At 38.0% G+C, this 25361-nt stretch overlaps 1 protein-coding gene and 1 pseudogene across 1 annotated transcript in view; one reads left to right on the forward strand and one right to left on the reverse strand.

The window, feature by feature from the left end:
- KCNH8 (potassium voltage-gated channel subfamily H member 8) overlaps positions 1-25361 on the reverse strand; it is a 446972-nt gene that overhangs the window by 125643 nt on the left and 295968 nt on the right. The window lies entirely within an intron of this gene.
- On the forward strand, positions 17170-17845 carry LOC126068425 (ferritin heavy chain-like; annotated as a pseudogene).

The following is a 25361-nucleotide window of genomic DNA, read 5'->3' on the forward strand; positions in this document are numbered from 1 at the left end:
CTGTGGAAAGAGATGTTGGAGAAACTTAATATTATCAGTCAGAATAAGGCTAGGGAATCATGTGAAACAGACCATCAATTGCTCATATGCAAGTTTAAGTTGAAGAAAATTAAAACAAGTTCATAAGTTTCAAAATATGACTTTGAATATATCCCAACTGAATTTAGAGGCCATCCCAAGAATAGATTTGATTCGCTGAACACTAATGACTGAAGACCAGATGAGTTGTGAAATGACATCAAGGACATCATACACGAAGAAAGCAAAGGTCACTAAAAAGATAAGAAAGAAAGCAAAGACCAAAACGGATGTCAGAAGAGACTTTGGAACTTACTCTTGAGCCTAGAGTAACTAAAGTGAATGGAAGAAATCATGACGTGAAAGAGCCGAAAAGAAGATTTCAAAGGGTGGCTCGAGAAGACCAAGAAAAAAATATTATAATGAAATGTGCAAAGATGTGGAGTTAGAAAATGAAAAGGGAAGAACAGGATTAGCATTTCTCAAAGTGAAAGAACTGAAGAGAAAATTCAAGCCTCAATTTGTGATACTGAAGGATTCTATGGGCAAAATATTGAATGATGAGGGAAACATCAAAAGAAGAAGGAAGGAATACACAAGGGTCACTATACCAGAAATAACTGGTCAACATTCAGCTACTTCCGGAGGTAACATATGATGAAGAACCCACGGTACCGAAGGAAGAGGTCCAAGCTGCACTGAAGGCATTGGTGAAAAACAAGGCTCCAGGAATTGACAGAATAGCAACTGAGATGTTTCAATAAATGGATGCAATGCTGAAAGCGCTCAATGGTCTATGCCAAGAAATTTGGAAGACAGCTACCTGGCCAACCAACTGGAACAGATCCGTACTTGTGCCCAGTCCAAAGAAAGGTGGTCTAATAGAATCTGGAAATTATTGAACAGTATTCTTCTTTTTTCATCATTAATATCACACGCAAGTAAAATTTTGCTGAAACTAATTCAAAAATGGTTGCAGCACAACATTGACAGGGAACTGCCAGAAATTCAAGTTGGATTCAGAAGAGAATGTGGAACCAGGGATATCATTGATGATGACAGATGGATGTTGGCTGAAAACAGAGAATACCAGAAAGATGTTTACCTGTGTTTTATTGACTATACAATGGCAATCAACTGTGTGAATCATAACAAGTTATGGGTTACATTGAGAAGAATGGGAATTCCAGATCATTTACTTGTACTCATGAGGAACCTGTATATAGAACAAGAGGCAACTGTTTGAACAGAACAAGGAACACAGTGTGGTTTAAAGTCAGGCGAGGTGTGCGTCAGGGCTGTATCCTTTTACCATACTTATTCGATCTACATGCTGAAAATGAGCAAATAATCCAAGAAGCTAGACTATATGAAGAACATAGCTTCAGGATTAAGGAAGACTCACTAACAACCTACAATATGCAGATGACACAACTTTACTTGCTGAAAGGAAAGGGGATTTGAAACACTTACTAATTAAGCTAAAACACTACAGCCTTCAGTATGGATTACACCTCAACACAGAGAAAACAAGAATCCTCACAACTGGACCAATAAAAAATATGAAAAATGGAGAAGATCCACAATCAACACTCTCAGAAGCAGCAGTCAGGTCCCTGAAGGACATCAAGCTTGGTAAAGTACAGGGTCAGCGAAAAAGTGGAAGACCCTCAACGAGATGGCTTGACACAGCGGCTACAACAATGTGGTCAAACATAGCAATAATTGTGAGGATGGCACGGGACCAGGCAGTGTTTCATTCTGTTTTATGTAGGGTCGCTATGAGTTGGGACCCAGTTCAGCGGCCCTTAACAACAATAACACGTGTGTGTGTATTTTTTTTCCCAAAAAGAGAAAGTGAAATTGCCAAATGCAAAATGAGAAGGAGCAGCAAGTACTCTAGCTGACACTCGATTGTTGGTGGTCTAGTAGGGGGATGGGAATGGGCATTCATTCAGAAATAGTAATGTCTATGGGCTTTTTTTTTTTTAAAAAAAAAAAAAAAGCGTTTTCATGTCCATGTGGGCACAGGAAATAACACTCAATCCTGCAAATGTGGAACCAATACCCTGTGTAAAACTAGGGCACTCAAAGGGTAGCACGTACAGGGAATAGGGTAGAAATAACTACCTATCGGCGTACTGGGATGATGGCAAAAGGTGAATTAAAAAAAAAAAAAGTCTTCTGTGAGGAATTTTAATAATTCATGTATTTGGCTTACATGCATTGGCATCTGAATGTACACTACCCATGAGGCACAGAACTCCGAGGCTGAGAAATTTTTAGAAATTTGATCCTGGGGCAGGGGATAATCCTGATGTTCCGGTCAGAAGCAAATAAATGAAAAACATCAACTGAAATTGTCTGGAGGATATTCTCACACCTTAGTTTCCACAGGATTTTTATACAAAGAAGCCCCATTGAAGATGAGCTCACAGTAAAAACTTAAAAAAAAAAAAGTAAAATCACAAAACACATGAGGAAACAATTTGCCTACTGAAAGATGTAGCAAAATTGAAGATTAGCACACAATGAACTTGCATTAATACAGTAAAAACAGGGAAATACAATAAGTTATTATATTCAAAATATTTAAATTTCGTTCAGTAAAACAAAAATTGGAATTACAAAAAAAAAAACAACAAACACCAAGTAAAATGAACAGATAGATCTGAAAAAGCACCAAATAGAATTTCTTTCTATATTTGATAGAAAAATAGTTTAAAAGCATCACAACATGTGTGCATTTAAGTAAAAAGCTTGATCTCATGGATATATGTAAAAGCCTAAATTAAAATATTTTGTGTACATTCTGTTCAAGCACACAAAGAATATATGCAAAGTGAGTACCAACAAATACTACACAAATTCTGTGACAACCAATGGACAAAATTAGAAATAAAAAATAATCTATTCCAAAGGCCCCATATAATTTTCATAATAATTTTAAAGACTTAAAAAAAAAATAAAACACTAAAGGGGTAGATTAACCAGTAAGCAAGGTATGCCTAGGCTTAGGATAAGCAAGGTATGCACGGGTTTAATTGTGCTTACTTACTAATCTGTAGTGCACAGTTTGCCGTGGGTTTCACCACATTACCGGTGCAGTGAAAAAAAGGTAAAATTGTACACTACGGATTAGTAAGTAAACACAATTTCACTTTTTTTTTCCACTACATCATTATGGTAGGCACAAGTAAGCTGGTGCTTACCTTACTTATCGGGTAATTTGTCCCTGAACTATTTAGAAAGTAGAACTTGCAAGTTAATGAGCTAAGTTTCTAAATCACCAAAGAGGAAAGTGAAATGGCCAAAAACATGTATGAAAATATATTCTATCTTACTTAAGAAGGGAAATGAAAATTAAAACAAGAATCAGACCCTATTTCATGCTCCTCAGAGTTTCACAAGTTTATAAAAATTGGTAAAAATAGTTGGTAAAGATCTGGGAAAAGACCATATATAATATACACAAAAAAACCAGATTCATTGCAATTGAGTCAATTTATACTCATAAAAAAAAATACTCACAGTGACCCTAAAAAACAAAGTAGAACTGCCCCCTAGAGGCAGTTTTTATGGCTTTTATGGAAGCAGAATGCCACATCTTTCTTCCACAGAGTGGCTAATGAGTTCAAACCGCTGACCTTTCAATTAGTAGCCAAACGCTTTAACCACTGAGCCACCAGAGCTCCTTATTACCAACTAATAAATTGGTACAACTGCTCTGAAGAGGAATTTGGAAATATATATTAAATTTGCAGATGCACAGACCCTTTGATTGAGAAAATACACTTGTATTTATCTTACCTAGAGAAATTCTTACACATGTTCCCAAGGAAGCTTGTATTCATTGCTCGTAGCTCGCTATTAGTAAAAGTGTAAAGTAACTCATTGTTCCTCAGTAGGGGAATGGAAAAATAAACGAAATGGATAAATAAGCTGGTTTATTATACAACAGGATTCTATAAAATGGTTTTAAAGAAATAAATAGGCAGTGAAGCCAACAGATGCCCTAGACAGATGCATCATGCCATCCCTCTGCACCTAAGACCTGAAAAACTAAGTAAAACAGAAACAAACATCAATCCTGGAACCCTAAGCATCAAATGAAGGGATAAAGAACTAGATCAAATACCGAATGGAAGAAGAAACCAAAGGAAAACAGAGAATGAGGAGAGATACAAAGTGGAAATTAAGGGAATTCATAAAAAACCAGACCAAACTTACAAGAAAAATCAAAGTGAGTACTTTGTTTAGAGAATCAACAACATCATACAACAACTGAAGTCTAGGATACAGAACACTGGCTGCATACCAACCTAGGTAAAGAACTCCCAATAACAAAACAAAACTAAAAAACTTATAACAGGGAAATAGAGACATCAATCTGTAAATGACAATGTCAGAAAAATAAGAAGGGAAATAAACAGTGTAGGCATAAAACTTTCAAATGGAAAGGAAGTAATAAAAGACTAGTTCAAACTTAGGAAGATAAAGGTAGATTTCAAGGTAACGACAAAGAAAGTTAACAAACTTATTCATTAGAATAAAAAAGAAGGAAAACATAGTCTCAGTAAACACAAAATCTATAATAAAAGAAAAGAAAATCTACAAACAAGAGAAACACAGCACGGGAGAGTAACAGGAACAAAGAAAATGTCAGCACTACAAAAATAAAAAAGCACAGTAATATGACAGCAATAAACTCTTACCTATAAATAATCACACTGAATGTAAATGGCTTAAATGTACCTCTGAAGAGACAAAGAGTGGAAGGCTGGATAAAAAAGCATGACCCATCAGTATGCTGCCTGCCATGGACACACCTTAGACACAAAGACATATATATATATTAAAAATCAAAGGATGGAAAAAAAATGTATCAAGTAAACAGTAACCAAAAAGTGTGAGGGAATGGCAATACTAATCTCAGGTAAAAAAGACTTTAAGGCAAAATAAACTATAAAAGGAAGGACATCATATAATGATTAAAGAGACAATCCACCCAGAGGACATAACCTTAATAAATATCTATGTACCCAACAACAGGGCTCCAAAATACATAAAACAAACTCTAACAGCATTGAAAAGACAAATAGACAGTTCTACAATATGAGACTTTAACATACTACTACGGGTAAAGGGCAGAACATATAGAAAGAAACTCAACAAAGATACAGAAGATTGAAAGACTAAAATTAACCAACGTGACTTCATAGGTATACATAGAACACTCTGCCCAAAAGCAGCAAAGTATACGTTATTACCTCATGCATATGGAACATTCTTGAGAACAGGCCACATTTCAGGCCACAAAGCAACCCTCAAGAAAATCCAAGACACCGAAATAATACAAAGCATTCTCTTTGGTAACAATACCATAAAAGAAGAAATTAATAAAAGGAAGAACAAGGAAAAAAAATCAAATACATGGAAACTGAATAATACTTCGCTTCAAAACCACGGGATAAGAAGAAAATCAAAAAAAGGAATAAAAAATTTCATAGAATTAAATGAGAATGAGAGTACATCATACCAAAATCTTCAGGACACAGCAAAGGCAGTGCTCAGGGGTCAGTTTACATGCTTATTGAAAAAGAAGAATGGGCCAAAATCAAAACATCAGCCCTACAACTCTAACAGATAGAAAGAGAACAGTGAAAGAAACCTATGGCCATCAGAAGAAAGGAAATAATAAAGATTAGAGCAGAAAAAAATGAAATAGAGAACAGAAAAACATAGAAAGAATCAAGACCAAAAATTGGTTCTTTGAAAAGATCAACAAAGTCGACAAATCATCGGCCAAACTGACAAAAGAAAAACATGAGAGGATGCAAATACCCCAAATGAGAAATGAGATGGGGGACATTACAACAGACCCAAACGAAATAAAAAGGATCATAACAAAATACTATGAAAAATGGTACCACAACAAATTTGAGAACCTGAAAAATGAGCAAATTTCTAGAAACACACTACCTACCTAAACTAACACAAGCTGAGATAGAAAATCCAAACAGACCCATAACAAGAGAAGAGATTAAAGAAGCAAAAAAAAAAAAAAAAAACTCCCAACAAAAAAGTCCTGGCCTGGACAGCTTAACTGGTGAATTCTACCAAACATTCAGAAAAGAGCTCCCACCAGTACTATTCAAACTATTTCATAGCATAGAAAAGGAAGGAATAGTCTCAAATTCATTCTATGAAGCCAGCATGACCCTGATACAAAGCTAGGAAAACGCACCACAAAAAAAGAAAATTACAGACCAGTATCTCTTATGAATGTAAAAATTCTCAACAAAATTCTAGCCAATAAAATTCAGCATCATATCAAAAAAATAACAGACCACAATCAAGTGGGGCTCATGCCAGGTATGCAAGGATGATTCAACATTAGAAAATAAAACAATGTAATCCACCACATAAACAGAATAAAAGAAAAGAATCACATAATCATCTCAATAGACACAAAAAAGGCATTTGATAAAGTCCAACACCGATTCCTAACAAAACCTCTCAATAAAACAGGAATAGAAGGGATATTCTTCAACATAATAAAGGGCATCTATACAAAACCAACAACCAACATCATTCTCAATGGAGAGAGGCCAAAAGCATTCCCCCTGAAAATGGGAACAACAATGATGTCTTTTATTACCACCCCTATTTAGCATTTTGCTGGAAGTCCTAGCTACAGCAGTAAGGCAAGAAAAAAGAAAGAAAAGGCATCCAAATAGAAATGGAAGAAATAAAACTATCCCTATTCACAGACAATATGATCCTATACATAGAGAACCCCAAAGATTCCGTAAGAAAACTATTAGAATAGGAAGATTCAGCAGAATAGCAGGATACAAGATCAACATAAAAAAATTAGCTGGATTCCTATACACCACAAAGAGAACTCTGAAAAGGAAATCAGGGAAGCAATATCACTTATAATAGCACCTAAAAAGATAAAGTACTTAGGAATAACTCTAACCCTGGGCATAAAAGACCTATACAAAGAAAACAACAAAAAACTATTACAAGAAACCAAAAGAGATCTACAAAAATGGAAAAACATACCATGCTCATGGATAGAAAGATTCAACATTGTGAAAATATCAATCCTACACAAAGCGATCTATAGATACAATGCAATCCTGATCCAAATACAACAGTATTTTTAACGAGATGGAAAAACTAATCGACAATTTTATATGAAAAGGAAAGAGACCCAGATAAGCAAAGTATTACTGAAGAAAAAGAATAAAATAGTAAGTCTCACACTACCTGATCTCAGGGCCTACCGTACAGCCACGGTAGTCAAAACAGCCTGGTGCCAGTACAACAACAGACACATAGACCAATGAACAGAATCAAGAATCCAGATGTAAATCCATCTACCTATGGTCAGCTGATCTTTGACAAAGGCCCAAAGTCCATTAAATGGGAGAAAAAATCCAAAACCAAACCCACTGCCATCAAGTCAATTCTGACTCATAGCAACCCTACAGGACAGAGCAGAACTGCCCCATAGAGTTTCCAAGGAGCACCTGGTGGATTTGGACTGCCAACTTTTTGGTTAGCAGCCGTAGCATTTAACCATTATGCCACCAGGGTTTCCAAATGGGGAAAAGGCAGTCTTTTTAACAAATGGTGCTGGCAAAATTGAACGTCCATCTGTAAAATAATGAAACAAGATCCATACCTCACACGTACACAAAACTAACTCAAAATGGATTAAAGACCGAAATATAAAATATGAAACCTAAAATGATAAAGATCATGGAAGAAAAAAATTAAAAAAAAAAAATAGGGACAACAATAAGGGCCCTAATTAAAAAAACAAACCCATTGCTGTCAAGTCGATTCCGACTCATAGCAACCTTATAGAACAGAGTAGAACCACCCCATAGAGTTTCCAAGGAGCACCTGGTGGATTTGAACTGCTGACCTTTTGGTTAGCAGCTGTAGCACTTAACCACTACGCCACCAGAGTTTCCAAGGCCCTAATACATGGCATAAACACAATACAAACCATAAATAAGGATGCACAAACACCAGAAGGCAAACTAGATAACAGGGAGCTTGTAAAAATTACACATGCTCATGAAAAGACTTCATCATAACAGTAAAAAGAGAACCTACAGACCAGGAAAAAATTTTTGGCAATGACATATCTGACAAGGGTCTAATCCCTAAAATCTATAGAATACTTATACACCTCAATAACAAAAAGACAAATAATCCAATTAAAAGATGCGCAAAAGGCATGAACACAAGCTTCAATAAAAAAGACATGTGAGGAAATGCTCACAATGATTAGTCATTAAAAAAAAAAACCCAACTAAACTCATTGCTGTTGAGTCAATTCTGACTCACAGGGACCCTACAGCCATTACCAAAAAAACCAAAACCCAGTGCCGTCAAGTCGATTCCGGCTCATAGTGACCCTACAGGATAGAGAAGAACCGCCCCATAGAGTTTCCAAGGAGTGCCTGGTGGATTAGAACTGCTGACCCTTTGGTTAGCAGCCGTAGCATTTAACCACTACGCCACCAGGGTTTCCTACGGCCATTAGAGAAATGCAAATCAAAACTACAACGAGACACCATCTCACCCTGTGTTCCTTAGGTCATGCCTATTAGTTCAATCAAATATACGAGACCAAACGTGCAACACCTGCTCAAATGCAAAGATGAGAAGGCAGGAAGGGACAGGAAAACTAGATGAACGGACATGGAGAACCCAGGGTGGAAAGGGAAGGGGGAAGAGTGCTGACACAATGCAGGAATTGCAAACAATGTCACAAAACAATTTGTGTATAAATTTTTGAATGAAAAACTAATATGTGTTGTAAACTTTAACCCAAAACACAAAATCAAAAAATGACAATAAAAAATAAGACTTACATATATTATTATGGATATATATATAAAACACAAACGATCAGTGAGAAAGTAAAAAGCTATGAGTGAAGATAAGAATTGTCAGCTCCAGCCTATACTATGTGTGATCTTATGCAGGTTATTTAATCTCTATATGTCTCAGTTTTCTCATCTGTAAATACAGATAATAATAGTGTCTGGCTCATAGAATTGTGACAAGATTAAATGATTTGATATGTGCAAAGTACCTAGAATGGTGACTGGCACTGAAAAAATTCCACCTATATCTGCTATTATTTTCACTACTATTATTACTATTTCCACTTGTGATCGTGATATAAAAGATGAGACAAAATACTACCATATATCGTTTTACTAATATATTTGTGTAGTAAAAGTACCACCTAAGAAACTCTTATGCACCAACTTAAGACAGTAAGGGAGAGGGAAGGGATGAGCAAGCGGAAATTGAAGTGTGGTAAGACTAGTTTTATCTGTCATATTTGATTGATTTAAAAAATAGAGATAAAGCAAATATGGCAAAATGTTAAAAACATAACGTCTGAGAGATTTCCGTTACATTAGTTCTCAAGTTTTCTGAATTCAAAAACCAACACTAACTATATAAGGAAAGGACACCCCAAATGAAAGGTATGAAAATTCCACATGCCTTAAAGCTAAGAGGAGTAGAGTATTTTACTTAAGATTAGAAGATAAAAATAACTTAATGGAAAAAAATGAAGAGTTAGCTCTTAGGTTTTAACTAATGAGGATGTATAAACAGACTGAATAATATAAAAGGTACAGGGTTCAGTTCATTAGCCTGATTATATATTCCAACATCCCAGGTTTCCCGCCAAAATACCATCAGCAAATGTTGTTACGGAGCTGTTAAAATTATTGAATTTTCAATAAATAGGATTCCTGCTCTGACCACTAATGTATTTCAGTCATGGGAATATATTATAACTGGGATGTGTAAAACATAGGTTCTTGAAAAAACTGGACAAAATTCGCAATCAATAAACAAATCTAAAATCTTTTCGTGATAAAGAAATTCCTAACTTTTAGCAAAATATAAGTCCACCAAGCCTTTAAAAGTCAACGACTCCAATTGTTATGCCTTGGATGGTCACTTGCAAGCTTTTAAGACGCCAAGCACTACACAATGTACTAGGAGGTGGAACAGAAGCAGTAAACATTAGGCCAATTGACTGGAATGTCCCATGAAACCATGACCCTAAACCTCTAAACCAAGGATTTAAATCCCATGAGATGTTTGGTTGTACATAAGAAGCCTCAGCAGCTACTCTTTTTCCTTATCGCTGCTGTAAATATATCTTTCACACAACTTTTGTCAATTCAACATTTTACATGTATACAATTTATTGTCAGCAATTGCAATAATCGGCTATGCAATCCTACCATTAATCAATGCAATTTTTCAGTCACTGTAAACTGAAACTCAGAAACTCTCTCCTCTCCTGAGCAACAGTGGGAGAAGGAAAGACAGGAACGAATAGGAGGAGCAAATGGGTGTGTGACTAATTGCCTCCATGAACAACTACCTCCTTTGCCATGAGTCCAGAAGAACTAGATGGGGCCTGGCTACCAATACTGACCATTCTGATAAAATATTCTATAGGAGAATCACGATCAAAACGGGAAAACTACAGAATAGAATTTCAAATTCTCACTGAATCCAGCATTTGTGGAGCCAAGGAGGCTGGATGAACCCCAAAACTACTGCCCTGAGATAATCTTTAAACCTTAAGCCAAAAATATCCCATAAAGTCTTCTTAAAACCAAACAATAGTTTGGCTTAACTAGTAAAGAATGTCTTCCTTGAGCATTATAATCTTTAAAGATCTATCAGTATGGGACCAAACTGACAACAGCAACTTGAAAGATTAGATAGAAACCTTAGCGAGCAGTGAGTTTATGTTAATGGAGAATTAACAACTCAGAAAAGGAGGTTCAGAATGGTTGTATAACTCAAAGAATGTAATCGGTATCACTAAATCGTACATGTAGAAACTGTTGAATTGGTGTGTGTTTTGCTGTGTACATTATCAACAGTAAAATTAAATTATTTAAAAGTCAGTGACCAAAAAAAGGCAAAAAGTCTATGCTTAAATAAAATAATTTAATTTTGCTAAGTATTACAACTGCATATTCTCCTTTATCACAAATTTCTCCAAGGCATAAATCAATTAACTTTAATATTATTCCCTATAAAAATCTACACATGCACATTGCAGAAAATACAAAAGAAAAATTATAAAGAAGAAAATAAACTTTGTAAGTAATTCCACTGCATGTTAAATTTCTTTCCAATCTTTTGGTATGTATGTGTTATGTGTATTTCCTTTTTCATACTAAATAGAAATCATATACTGTACAGAAATTCATATCCTGAGTTATTCACTGGAAAAATATTGAGCTTTTTTCCAGATGATCAAATACTCATTAAACTCTTCCCACCACATGGCACCACAGACAGATACAACACACTGTCCCTCCACAGCAAAGACTCAAAAAACTAAGAAAAACAGAGACAAACATCAATTCTAGAGCTGTGTCAAATGAACACATAAAGAACTCAGCCAAGCACTGAATGGAACAAGAAACTGACAGAGAACAGAGAGTGAGGAGAGATACGTGCGGAGCTCCCCGATCAGCTAACACTGCACGGATTCATCATCTTGGACTCCTGTTGGAGATCAGCGGACAGGGAGCATGGGAAAGGCGCTCCCAGCAGGAGACAGAGCACCCAGTAACCAGTAATAAACATGCCTTCCCACCCGCCATCCTCTCCCTGCTGTTCTACCTCCACACTTCCTGGCTGGCAGCTATGGCTTGGCCAGCAGGAAGTGCAGAGTCTGTGCTGCCTGGATTCACCCCCACCCACGTCAGAGGTTGGTGGACAAGGAATAGGAGAAAGCAGCTTCGTGAAGCTCCAAGCAGGAGACAGAGTACCCAGTAGCCAGTGATGTATGCTTCCCTAGCCCCCACCCTTTTTCCCCCACCCTCAGCCTCCTCTGCTCCCCGACAGCCTCAGTCTCTTGGCTTGGAGGCAACAGCTTCAGGCCTGGGCTGCTTGGATTCACCCCGCCCACACTTGCTGGCTCCCCCCTGAGTCCCATTTGTCTGTTGGCTGATGTTGTTTCCTTCCATTTTTTTTTTTGTTTCTTCCATGCCTCCCACCCCCTCCCCCACCCCTTTCTCTTGAACCCCTGGCTCCGTGTGCGGTCTTTGCTTCTTCTTGAAAGGCTGCGAAGCCCTGCTCGACTGGGGAACCACTCCCCTGGCCTATGACACCATTCTAGTGGGATACCTGGGGCTTTTTTTTTCCTTTGTTTTATTTTTCTTGTCACATTTCGGGAGCCCCTTCTAGCCAGGCTGCACTGCATGGCTTAGGAGCTACTTCCCCAGTCTGCACAGCCAATTCAGAGGGATACCTGGGGGCATTTCTTTTTTCTTTCTTTTTTTATTTTTCATTTCTGTCTTTCTTAATTTCTCAGTTCTGGACTCTCTATACTTACCTTCTTTTCCTGTCTCCTCAATACCTGGTGCTGTGTGACATCTATCCCCCCTCTAGCCAGGCTATACCATGCAGCCTGGGAGCCACTTCCCCAGTCTTCAAAGCCACACTGGTGAGACTCCTACGGGCTTTTTTTTCCCCATATTTTTTCTAGTTTTTTTTCCGCCTTCTTCTTTATTTTCTTTTTGTTTTTCTCCATTTCTTGGTTTCTCACCTCTCCATTCTAATGGCAACCTCCCTTAGCACTCTTTTTTGTTTGTTTTTGGCTCCTGTTTCTCTCTCCTCTCTCCTCTTCCCCATACCCATATTAACTTCACACATCACAACCTCCCCACTCCTTCCTGCCTACCTGCACCGTGCACTGAACATCACACCCCTAAGCAGTACCAGCATGGCCAGCACTGATTCTCAGCCTGCCCAGTTGGCCTTAGTATGTGCCACAAACAATCCATCCCAGCCCCTCCCCTTTAGCTGGAATGGTCCTGCAGCAGTAGAGCTGAGGGACTGGTCCTGCGTATTGGACAAGGAGGTGAAAAGTATCATGACCGCAGATAAGCAAACAACAAAGAAGGCACAGCCTGCATGCTCAGGTAACCAAATAAAGCAAAAAATCAGGATGAAACAAACAGATCTACAATCAATAAATGAAGAAAATAACTACTGAATGTCCCAAAGACAGCAGATAATACCAACACATTAAAAAAAAAAAAAAGGACAGGATGGTTCATTAGGTGTGCAAAATAACGCACCAAATGTCTTTCCAGTAGAAGGCACTAGAAATACCTGAAAGGGAATTCATATCTCTAATATTCAGAGTTACACAAGAAGTGCAGCAAAAAAGCAGTCAAAAGAGGAAAAATAGATAAATTCATGGAAAAGCCAGAAAAATTCATGGAAAATACAGACAAAAAAATAGAAGAATTCAGGAAAATAATACAGTAACAAAATGCCAAAATAAATTCACAACAAGGAATCATACCCCCCCCCCCCAAAAAAAAGCAATTAAAAATAAAAAAGATAAACAGCAAGATGTCAGAAATGGACATGTCATAGAAGGGCTGAAGAGGAAGTTTGAGATGATGGAAGAAAGGATCAGCAAAACTGAAGACAAACACTTGGATACAACTCTGTTTGAGGAAAAATCAGAAAAAAGAATGAAGAAAAATGAGGAAACCCTGAGAGTTATGTGGGATACATTCAAAAGCAAAAACCTGCGAGTGATTGGAGTTCCAGAACAGGGGAAGAAAATGGAAAAAACAGAGAGGATCACTGAAGAACTGCTGACAGAAAACTTCCCTAATATCATGAAAGATGAAAAGCCACATCCAAGAAGGTCACATCCAAGAAGCTCAATGAACACCATATAGGATAGACCCCAAAAGAAAATCACCAAGGCACGTCACATGCTAAAACCAAAGACAAAGAAAAAAATCCTGTGAGCAGCTCGAGAAAAACAAAAAGTCACATACAGAGGAGAAACAATAAGACTAAGCTCTGATTATTTGGCAGAAACCATGCAGGCAAGAAGGCAATGGGATGACATATACAAAACCTTGAAAGAAAAAAAATTGCTAACCAAGAATAATATATCCTGCAAAACTCACGTTAAAGTATGACGGCGAAATTAGGACATTTCCAGATAAATAGAAGTTAAGGGAATATGTAAAAACCAAACCAAAATTACAAGAATTATTAAAGGGAGTCCTTTGGTTTGAGAACAAACCTTAGACCACAGTCTGAATCTAGGATGCAAGATTGTACAAGCCAGATACCAACCTAGGAAATGAACTCTCAAGGACTATCCAAAACCAAAAGAATTATAACAGGGAACCAGAGAGATTAATCTGTAAATGGCAACAATGTCAGAACATTAAAAGAGGGAATAAACAGTGTAGGTATACAACCTTCTAAAGGAGAGGAAGGCAAGGCAATATCAAGTATGACAGACTGGTTCAAACCTAGGAAGATAAGGGTAAATTACAAGGTAACTACAAAGAAAGTTAACAAACCTACTCATCAAAATAAAGAAGAAAAACATAAAGTCTCAATAAAAATAAAATCTACAAAAACAAAAGAAAAAGAAATCCACAAACAAAAGGAATTCAGCACAGGAGAGTTAAGAGGAACAAAGAAAATGTCAGCACCACAAAAAAAGCACTACCAAATGACAGCAATAAACTTACATCTATCAATAATTACACTGAATGTAAATGGCCTAAATGCACCCATAAAGACACAGATAGTGACAGAATGGATTAAAAAAAACCAGGATCCATCAATATGCTGCCTACAAGAAACACACCTTAGACACAAAGATGTAAATTTATTAAAAATCGAAGGGTGGAAAAACATACATCAAGCAAATAACCACCAAAAAGAGCAGGAGTGGCAATACTAATCTCAGATAGACTTTAGAACAAAATCAACCACAAAAGACAAAGAAGGGCACTATATAATGATTAAAGGGATGATCCATCAAGAAGACTTAACTGTAATAAACATCTACGCACCCAATGACAGGGCTCCAAAACACATAAAACAAACTCTAACAGCACTGAAAAGAGAAATTGACAGCTCCACAATAATAGTAGGAGACTTCAACACACCACTCTCAGTAAAGGACAGAACATCTAGAAAGATTCTCAACAAAGATACAGAAGAGCTAAAGGGCACAATTAGCCAACTTGACCTCACAAATATATATAGAACACTCCATCCAATAGCTGCAAAGTACACATTTTTTTCCAGCGTACATGAAGCGTTCTCCAGAATAGACCACATCTCAGGCCACAGAGCAACTCTCAACAAAATACAAAGTATCTTCTCTGACCACAATGCCATCAAAGTAGAAATTAAAAACAGGAAGAGCAAGGAAAAAAAAAATCAATTACATGGAAACTGAATAACACCCTACTTAAAAACCACTGGGTAATAGAAGAAATCAGAAATGGAATAAAAAAATTCCTAGAATCAAAATGAGAATGAAAACACATCATACCAAAAACTTTGGGACACAGCAAAGGCAGTCTTCAGAGGTCAATTTATAGCAATAGATGCACACATCAAAAAAGAAGACAGGGAGAAAATCAAAACATTAGCTACACAACTTGAACAAACAGAAAGAGAACAGCAAAAGAAGCCCACAGCCACCAGAAGAAAAGAAGTAATAAAGACCAGAGCAGAAATAAAAGAAATAGAGAATAGAAAAACAATAGAATAAATAAAACCAAAAGTTGGTTCTTTAAAAGGATCAACAAAATTGATGGACCACTGGTCAAATTGACAAAAGAAAAACAGAAGAGGATGCAAATAACTCAAATAAGAAACGAAACAGAGGACGTTATAACAGACCCAAATGAAATAAAAAAGGAAAATAACAGCATTATGAAAAACTCTACTCCAACAAATTTGGGAACCTGGAGGAAATCGACAAATTTCTAGAAACACACTACCTCTCAAACTAACACAAAATGATTTTGAAAATCTGAACACACCCATAACAAGAGAAGGGATTGAAAAGGTAATTTAAAAACTCCCAACAAAAAAAAAGCCCTGGCCCTGATGACTTCACTGGAGAATGCTACCAAACATTCAGAGAAGAGCTTACGCCAGTACTACTCAAACTATTTCAGAACATAGAAAAGGGAGCAATACTTCTGAATTCATTCTTTGAAGCCAGCATAACCCTGATACCAAAACCAGGCCAAGACTTAACACAGAAAAAAGAAAATTACAGACCGATATCTTTCATGAATATAGATGAAAAAATTCTCAGCAAAATTCTAGCCCATAGAATTCAGCATCATATTGAAAAAAATTATATACCACAACCAAGTAGGATTCATGCCAGGTACGGAAGGATGGTTCAACATTAGAAAATCAATCAACGTAATCCACCACATAAATGAAAGAAAAGAATCACGATTATTTCAATTGATGCAGAAAAGGCATTAGACAAAGTCCAACACCCATTCCTGAGAAAAACTCTCAATAAAATAGGTATAGAAGGGAAATTCCTTAACATAATAAAGGGCATCTATACAAAACCAACAGCCGATATTATTCTTAGTGGAAAGACGATGAAAATATTCCTCTTGAGAACAGGAACAAGATAAGGATGCCCTTTATCACCACTCCTATTTCACATTGTTCTGGAAGTCCTAGCTAGAGCAACAAGGCAAGAAAAAGAACTAAAGGCATCCAAATTGGTAATGTAGAAGTTGAACTGTCCCTATTTGGGGATGATATGATACTAAACACAGAAAACCCTAAAGACTCCAGGAGAAAACTACCCACTAAAAAAACCCACTGCCATCGAGTGGATTCCAACTCATAGGGACCCTATAGGACCAAGTAGAACTGCCCCATAGAGTTTCCAAGGAGCGCCTGGAAATGAGAAAACTACTGGAACTAATAGATTCACAGGGTAGGAGGATACAAGATAAACATACAAAAATCAGTTGGATTCCTATGTACCAGTAAAGAGAATGATAAAAGGGAAATCATGAAAACAATGTCATTTATAGTAGCCCCTAAAAAAATAAAATACTGCAGACGGTCTTCGCACAGTCGCCGCGGTTTCCTGCTTCAACAGGGCTTGAACGGAACCGGCGCTCGGCAACCCTTCCCTGGCCAGCCATTCGCAGCCAGCTGTCCACCACCCCCTCACAGCAGCGCCCTCCGACGCCCCAAGGCCTCCGCTGCTCCAGCCCCTCGCCGCCTCCTCTCCTCGACCGCTGCCATGACGACCGCGTGCACCTCGCAGGTGCGCCAGAACTACCATCAGGACTTGGAGGCCGCGGTCAACCACCAGATCAACCTGGAGCTCTACGCCTCCTACGTCTACCTGTCCATGTCTTACTACTTTGACCGAGATGATGTGGCTCTGAAGAACTTTGCCAAATATTTACTTCACCAATCTCATGAGGAGAGGGAACATGCTGAGAAACTGATGAAGCTGCAGAACCAACGAGGTGGCCGAATCTTCCTTCAGGGTATCAAGAAACCAGACTATGACGATTGGGACAGCGGGGTGAATGCAATGGAGTGTGCGTTAAACTTGGAAAAAAGTGTGAATCGGTCACTACTGGAACTGCACAAACTGGCCACGGATAAGAACGACCCCCATTTGTGTGACTTCATTGAGACTCATTACGTACATGAGCAGGTGAAATCAAAGAATTGGGTGACTACATAACCAATTTGTACAAGATGGGAGCCCCGCAATCTGGCCTGGCAGAGTATGTCTTTGACAAGCACACCCTGGGAGACAGTGCTGGAGAGAGCTAAGCTTTAGCCTGGCTCCCCCACAGCTTCAGGGGTGACTTCCATGGTCACCAAGACAGCACATGCATGTTGGGTTTACCTTTACCTTTTCTATAAATTGTACTAAAACATCCCCTGAAGTTCTTTTGTTTGTACCATTCCTTCAAATAAAGTGATTTGGTACCCTAAATAAATAAATAAATAAAATACTTAGGAATAAATCTAACCTGGGACGTGAAGGACCTATACAAAGAAAACTACAAAACACTACCGTAAGAAACCCAAAGAGAGTTACACAAATGGAAAAAGATATCATGCTCATGGACAGATAGACTCAACATTGTGAAAATGACAAATACAATGCAATCCCAATCCAAATACTAACAACATTGTTTAAAGAGATGGAAAAACCTATCATTAACTTTATATGGAAAGGGCTGAAGCCCTGGATAAGTAAAGCACTACTGAAGAAGAGGAACAAAGTAGGAGGACTTGTACTACCTGACCTCAGGATCTAAAGCTATGGTAGTCAAAACAGGCTGGTAGTGGTACAATGACAGATACACTGGCCAACGGAACAAAATTGAGAACCCAGCTGTAAATCCAACCACCTGTGGTCGCCTAATCTTTCACAAGTGCCCAAAGTCCATCAAGTGCTGAAAAAACACTCTTTTTAACAACAACAAAAAAAATGGTACTGGCTAAACTGGATGTCATCTGCAAAAAAAAAAAAAAAAAAAAAAAGTGAAATAGGACCCATACCTCCCACCATATACAAAAACTAATTCAAAATGGATCAAAGACCTAAACATAAAGCCAAAAGCTATGAAGCTCACAGAAGAAAAAATAGGATCAGTGCTAGAGGCCCTAATACATGGCATTAACAGGATACAAACCACAACCAACAACACACAAACTCTAGAAGGTAAGCTAGATAACTGGGATCTTCTAAAAGTTAAACACTTATGCTCATCAAAAAGACTTCCCCAAAAGAGTAAAAAGAGAACCTACTGACTGGGAAAAAATTTTTGGCTATTACAAATCAGACAAAGGTCTAATCTCTAAAATCTATAAGAAAATCCAACACATCTACAACAAAAAGACAATCCAATTAAAAAATGGGCAAAGGAAATGAAGAAAACATTCAAGTGGCTAACAGTCACATGAGGAAATGCTCTCCATCACTAGCTATTAGAGAAATGCAAATCAAAACTACAATGAGATATCATCTTACTCCTGGCATTACTGGCACAAATCAAAAAAAACAGGAAAGAACAAATGCTGGAGAGGCTGTGGGGAGATCAGAACTCTTATGTAATGCTCATGGGAATGCAAAATGATAAAAACATTTTGGAAAATGATATGGCACTTCCTTAGAAAGATAAAAATAAATAAAAAAAATAGATATACCATATTATCCAGCAATCCCATTCCTAGGAATATATCCAGAGAAATAAGGGTCATCACACGAATAGACATATGCAAACCCATGCTCACTGCAGCATTGTTCACAACAGCAAAAAGGTGGAAACAATGAAAAAGAATGACAATGGATCTGTGAAGTATCTCATAATATGGATGAATCTGGAGGGCATTATGCTGAGAGAAATGAGTCAATCACAAAAGGACAATATCGTATGAGACCACTACTGTAAAATTTCCTATAAAGGTTTACACACAAAAAGAAACAATCTTTGATAGTAATGAGGGAGGGGAGGGGTAGGGGTGTAAAAACACTAAACAGACAATAGATAAGTGGTAACTTTGGTGAAGGGTAAGGCGGTACACAATATAGGGGAAGCCAACACAACTTGTACAAGGAAAGGTCATGGAAGCTCCATAGACATATCCAAAATCCCTGAGGGACGGAATTGCTGGGCTGAGAGAACATGGTCTCAAGGAACATCTAGCTCAACTGGCACATCATAGCTTATAAAGAAAATGTTCTACATTCTACTTTGGTGAGTAGTGTCTGGGGTCTTAAAAGCCTGTGAGGGGCCATCTGGGATACTCCACTATTCTCACCCCTTCAGGAGCAAGGAAGAATGAAGAAAACTAAAGATACAAGGGAAAGATAAGTCCAAAAGACCAACAGACCACATCTACCATGGCTTCCACCAGACTGAGTCCAGTACAACTAGATGGTGCCTGGCTACCACCACCAACTGCTCTGACAGGGATCACAACAGAGGGTCCCAGACAGAGCTGGAGAAAAACGGAGAACAACATTCTAACTCAGAAAGAAAGACCAGACTTGCTTGCCTGACAGAGACTGAAGAATCTCGGAAAGTATGGCCCCTGGACACCCTTTCAGCTCAGTAATGAAGTCACTCCTGAGGTTCACTTTCAGCCAAAGATTAGACAGGCCCATAAAACAAAATAAGACTAAAGGGGCACACCAGCCCTGGGGCAAGGACTAGAAGGCAGGAGGGGACAGGAAAGCTGGTAATAGGGAACCCAAGGTTGAGAAGGGAAAGTGTTGACATGTCATGGGTTGTTAACCAATGTCATAAAACAGTATGTGTACTATTTAATGAGAAACTAATTTGTTCTGTAAACCTTCATCTAAAGCACATTAAGAAAACAACAACAAAAAAGAGGATGGTGAGGCTTCGTCTAGAGTATTTTGGACATTTTGTCAGGAGGGACCAGTCCCTGGAGAAGGACATTATGCTTGGTAGAGGGTCAGCTAAAGAGAGAAATACTCTCAGTGAGATGTACTAACACAGTGAGTACAATGATGGGTTCAAACATGACAATGATTGTGAGGATGGTGCAGGACCTGGCAGTGCTTCATTCTGTTGTACATAGGGTCGCTATGAGTTGGAACTGACTTGACAGCACCTAACAGCAGCAATCCTATCATATTTAAGTCTTTTCCCTGCCCCCCAGGACTAATTTGGAAATTTTATGTGCTTTAAAGGTTATTTTTTTCTTGGATCCTTTCAGATATTTGTAAATATCATCCGATATTTCATGCTTAAATATTATAAACATTTTAATTAATTATTTATACCTATACCTGTAGAGAATATTTATATTTGTATCTGTAGAGGTATGAAACTTATGAAGGATGTCTTTAAAATCCGACCTGATTATTCCTTTTGCTTTAGTTCTTATTTCTTAAGAGACTGCCAGAATTTTCAGACTGAACTTCTTCAACTGCTATGTATTTGATCTTGCCTAATTGTTTAAATCAATTTCTCCTGCCTTCATTCTGGAACAGCATCTAACTTTTACTCTTAACCACTATTTTTAATAGACATTAAAAGTAATGTTTTTGATATGAGATACCTGAATTCAATTTATAGCTCTTCACTTACTGTGTACCTTTAAGCAACATATTTGAACTCTGTAAACCCTACTTTTTTAAAATCTTAAAAATGGGATAAGGGGGCCAAGATGGCTGACTAGGTAGAAGCTACCTCGGATCCCTCTTGCAACAAAGACTTGGAAAAACAAGTGAATCGATCACATACATGACAGTCTACGAACCCTGACCATCAAATATAGATCTAAAGAGTTGACCTGAGTGAAAGAGACTGAGAACGAACAACCACAGGGAAGCAAGGACTACTTTCAGGGCCTGGAGCCAGCGTCCCAGTCAGAAAAACTTGTTGCCAGGCTTTGAACTGGGTGCAGGGGAGCTGAGCATGGCATCCTGAGATGGTGCAAACATGGGACGCAGCCCTAGCCCCCAGAAGTGACCTCGGAGTAAGCCCAGCCAGTGCACGCAGGTAGTGCAGCGATGTGGCTGACAGGAGGAGAAGTCACCGGGAGGCAGTGACTGATTTTTGAGCCTGGAGTGCAGCGTCCCAGCCGGGGAACCTTGGTGCTGAGCTTTGGACTGGGAGTGGAGGAACTGACCATGGCTTCTGAGACAGCAAAAGCACAGGATGCGGGCCTGACCCTCGGGGAAAATCTCGACCCAGCCAACGCACAAAGGCTACACACCACTTGGGAATCTCAGATAAAACAGTCATCACCAAACAAGATATGTAACTTTGTCTATATTCCAGGGTGCTACTCTCTCCTATTTATCTGATCCCTCCCCTCCCTTTCCCAGGCAGATTCATTAACATTGGAAATTCCTGAGCCAGAGAATGAAGTGCTCTGTGGTTTTTCTTTCTTTCTTTCTTTTGGTCTTTTCTTAATCCATTTTCCTGGCCTGAAACAGCTACAAAAAACCCAGGGACCAAAAATCCTTCCTTAATTGGACTGAAAATACAGAACCAGCTCCAGCCAAGCATATGAGCTCCACAGTCTTGGGCTTTCATCCCTACAGGGAACAAGGTGGCTATTATAATGCAAAGGCAATTCTGATAGGGATCTGACTGTAATTGTTTTAGTGGATTACTGGAAAGACAACTTTCTCAGGTCTGATATCTCTGCCTATTAAACAGAGCCCTCACTGACCCAGAATGGGGAACTGAGGGCTGAAGCTCCCCCCAGACCACCTAGCCTCCTGCCTTAGGGATCTAAGGATGGTGACACCTACCAATCTGTAGAGGTACTTGCATTGGGTGTCTAAGGTACAGGTGCAGAGTCCACCAACCAACATGCTTTAGGAATAGAGACACACCTACCTCACTGGCACTTGGGGGAAGCCTGTCTGCATCCTGCCCCCCGCTGGAGTGTGACCCCCTGCTGCTACTAGAAACTGGTGCACACAACTATCACCGCTACTCCTCTAGGTGGATAGGTGACAGTCTGCACCACACACTTGATGACACAAAATCAGATTCTACTCAAGAATAGTGAACAGACTCTTAGGCTTATATATCTGGTAAGAGCCCGAACTAGCTGGTAATAGGACATAAGTGATTCAAGGGCTACAATAATCAAGAGAGCACAATCTAGTAGCCCATCTACGTATATTGAAAGAAAACAATACAAGATAAGACTCAGTGAGCAAATATAAAATAAATCACTACAATATCTTATAGATGGCTTGGAGACAGCAGTCGATATCAAACCACATAAAGAAGCAGACCATGATTGCTTCTACAACTCCCCAAACTAAAGAATCAAAATCTTTCCCAAATGAAGATACAATCCTGGAATTGCCAGATGCAGAATATAAAAAAACTAATTTACAGAATGCTTCAAGACATCAGGGTTGACCTCATAAATTAAATAAGGCAATCTACAGAAAAAGCCAAGGAACACACTGATAAAGCAGTTGAAGAACTCAAAAAGATTATTCAAGAACATAGTGGAAAAATTAATAAGCTGCAAGAATCCATAGAGAGACAGCATTCAGAAACCCAAAACATTAACAGTAAAATTACAGAATTAGACAACTCAATAGGAAGTCAGAGGAGCAGAATCGAGCAACTGGAATGCAGAATGGGGGACCTGGAGGACAAGGGAATTGACACCAATATAGCTGAAAAAAAAATCAGATAAAAGAATTTAAAAAAATGAAGAATCATGTGGGACTCTATCAAGAAGAATAACTTGCGTGTGATTGGAGTCCCAGAACAGGGAGGGATAACAGAAAATACAGAGAGAATAGCTGAAGATCTGTTGGCAGAAAACTTCTCTGACATCATGAAAGGCCAAAGGATATCTATTCAAGATGCTCATCGAACCCCATATAAGATTGATCCAAAAAGAAAATCACCAAGACATATTATCATCAAACTTGCCAAAACCAAAGATAAACATAAAATTTTAAAAGCAGCCAGGGAGAAAAGAAAGGTTTCCTTCAAGGGAGAATCAATAAGAATAAGTTCAGACTACTCAGCAGAAACCATGCAGTCTAGAAGGCAATGGGATGACATATATAGAGCACTGAAGGAGAAAAACTGCCAGCCAAGGATCACATATCCAGCAAAACTCTCTCTCAAATATGAAGGTGAAATTAAAACATTTACAGATAAACGCAAGCTTAGAGAATTTGCAAAAACCAAACCAAAGCTACGAGAAATACTAAACGAAATTGGTCAGAAAACCAATAATATCAGATACCAGCACAACACAAGGTCACAGAACAGAACATCCTGATATCAACTCAAATAGGGAAATCACAAAAACAAATCAAGATTAATGTTAAAAAGAAAAAAACACTCAAAACAGGGAATCATTGAAGCCAATATATAAAAGATCACAATAATCAAAAAGAGGGACTAAATATAGGAGGCATAGAACTGCCATATGGAGAGGGATACAAGGCGATATAGCACAGTACAAGTTAGGTTTTTACTTCGAAAAATAGGGGTAAATATTAAGGTAACCACAAAGAGGTATGACAACTCCATAACTCAAAATAAAAACCAAGAAAAACATAACAACTCAGCAAACATAAATTTAACTACTATGAAAATGAGGAACACACAATTTACAAAGAAAAACGTCTCAGCACAAAAAAGTAAGTGGAAAAATGAAATTGTCAACGACACACAAAAAAAGGCATCAAAATAACAGCACTAAACACATACTTATCTATAATTACGCTGAATGTAAATGGACTAAATGCACCAATAAAGAGACAGAGAGTCTCAGACTGGATAAAGAAACACAATCTGTCTATATGCTGCCTATAAGAGACACACCTTAGACTTAGAGACACAAACAAACTAAAACTCAAAGGATGGAAAAAAATACATCAAGCAAACAACAAGCAAAAAAGAACAGGAGTAGCAATATTAATTTCTGACAAAATAGACTTTAAGGTTAAATCCACCACAAAGGATAAAGAACGACACTACGTAATGATTAAAGGGACAATAGACCAGGAAGATATAACCATATTAAATATTTATGCACCCAATAACAGGGCTGCAAGATACATAAAACAAACTTTAACAGAACCGAAAAGTGAGATAGACATCTCCACAATTATAGTAGGAGACTTCAACACACCACTTTCAGAGAAGGACAGGACTTCCAGTAAGAAGCTCAACAGAGACACGGAAGACCTAATTGCTACAATCAAACAACTTGACCTCATAGACTTATACAGAACACTCCACTCAACAGCTGCAAAGTATACTTTTTTTTTCTAGCGCACATGGAACATTCTCTAGAATAGACCACATATTAGGTCATAAAACAAACCTCTGCAGAATCCAAACCATTGAAATATTACAAAGCATCTTCTCAGACCACAAGACCATAAAAGTGTAAATCAATAACAGAAAAATTAGGGAAAAGAAATCAAATACCTGGAAACTGAACAATACCCTGCTCAGAAAAGACTGGGTTATAGAAGACATTAAGGAGGGAATAAAGAAATTCACAGAATGCAACGAGAAGGAAAACACTTCCTATCAAAACCTCTGGGACACAGCAAAAGCAGTGCTCAGAGGTCAATTTATATCAATAAATGCACACATACATAAAGAAGAAAGAGCCAAAATCAGAGAACTGTCCCTACAACTTGAACAAATAGCAAGCAACAAAAGAATCCATCAGACACCAGAAGAAGACAAATGATAAAAATTAGAGCTGAACTAAATGAATTAGAGAACAGAAAAACAATTGAAAGAATTAACAAAGTCAAAAGCTGGTTCTTTGAAAAAATTAACAAAACTGATAAACCATTGGCCAGACTGACTAAAGAAATACAGGAAAGGAAACAAATAACCTGAATAAGAAACGAGATGGGCCACATCACAACAGACCCAACTGAAGTTAAAAGAATCATATCAGAT

This window comes from Elephas maximus, chromosome 27 (genome assembly GCF_024166365.1).
Source record: "Elephas maximus indicus isolate mEleMax1 chromosome 27, mEleMax1 primary haplotype, whole genome shotgun sequence".
Taxonomy (NCBI): Eukaryota; Metazoa; Chordata; class Mammalia; order Proboscidea; family Elephantidae; genus Elephas; species Elephas maximus.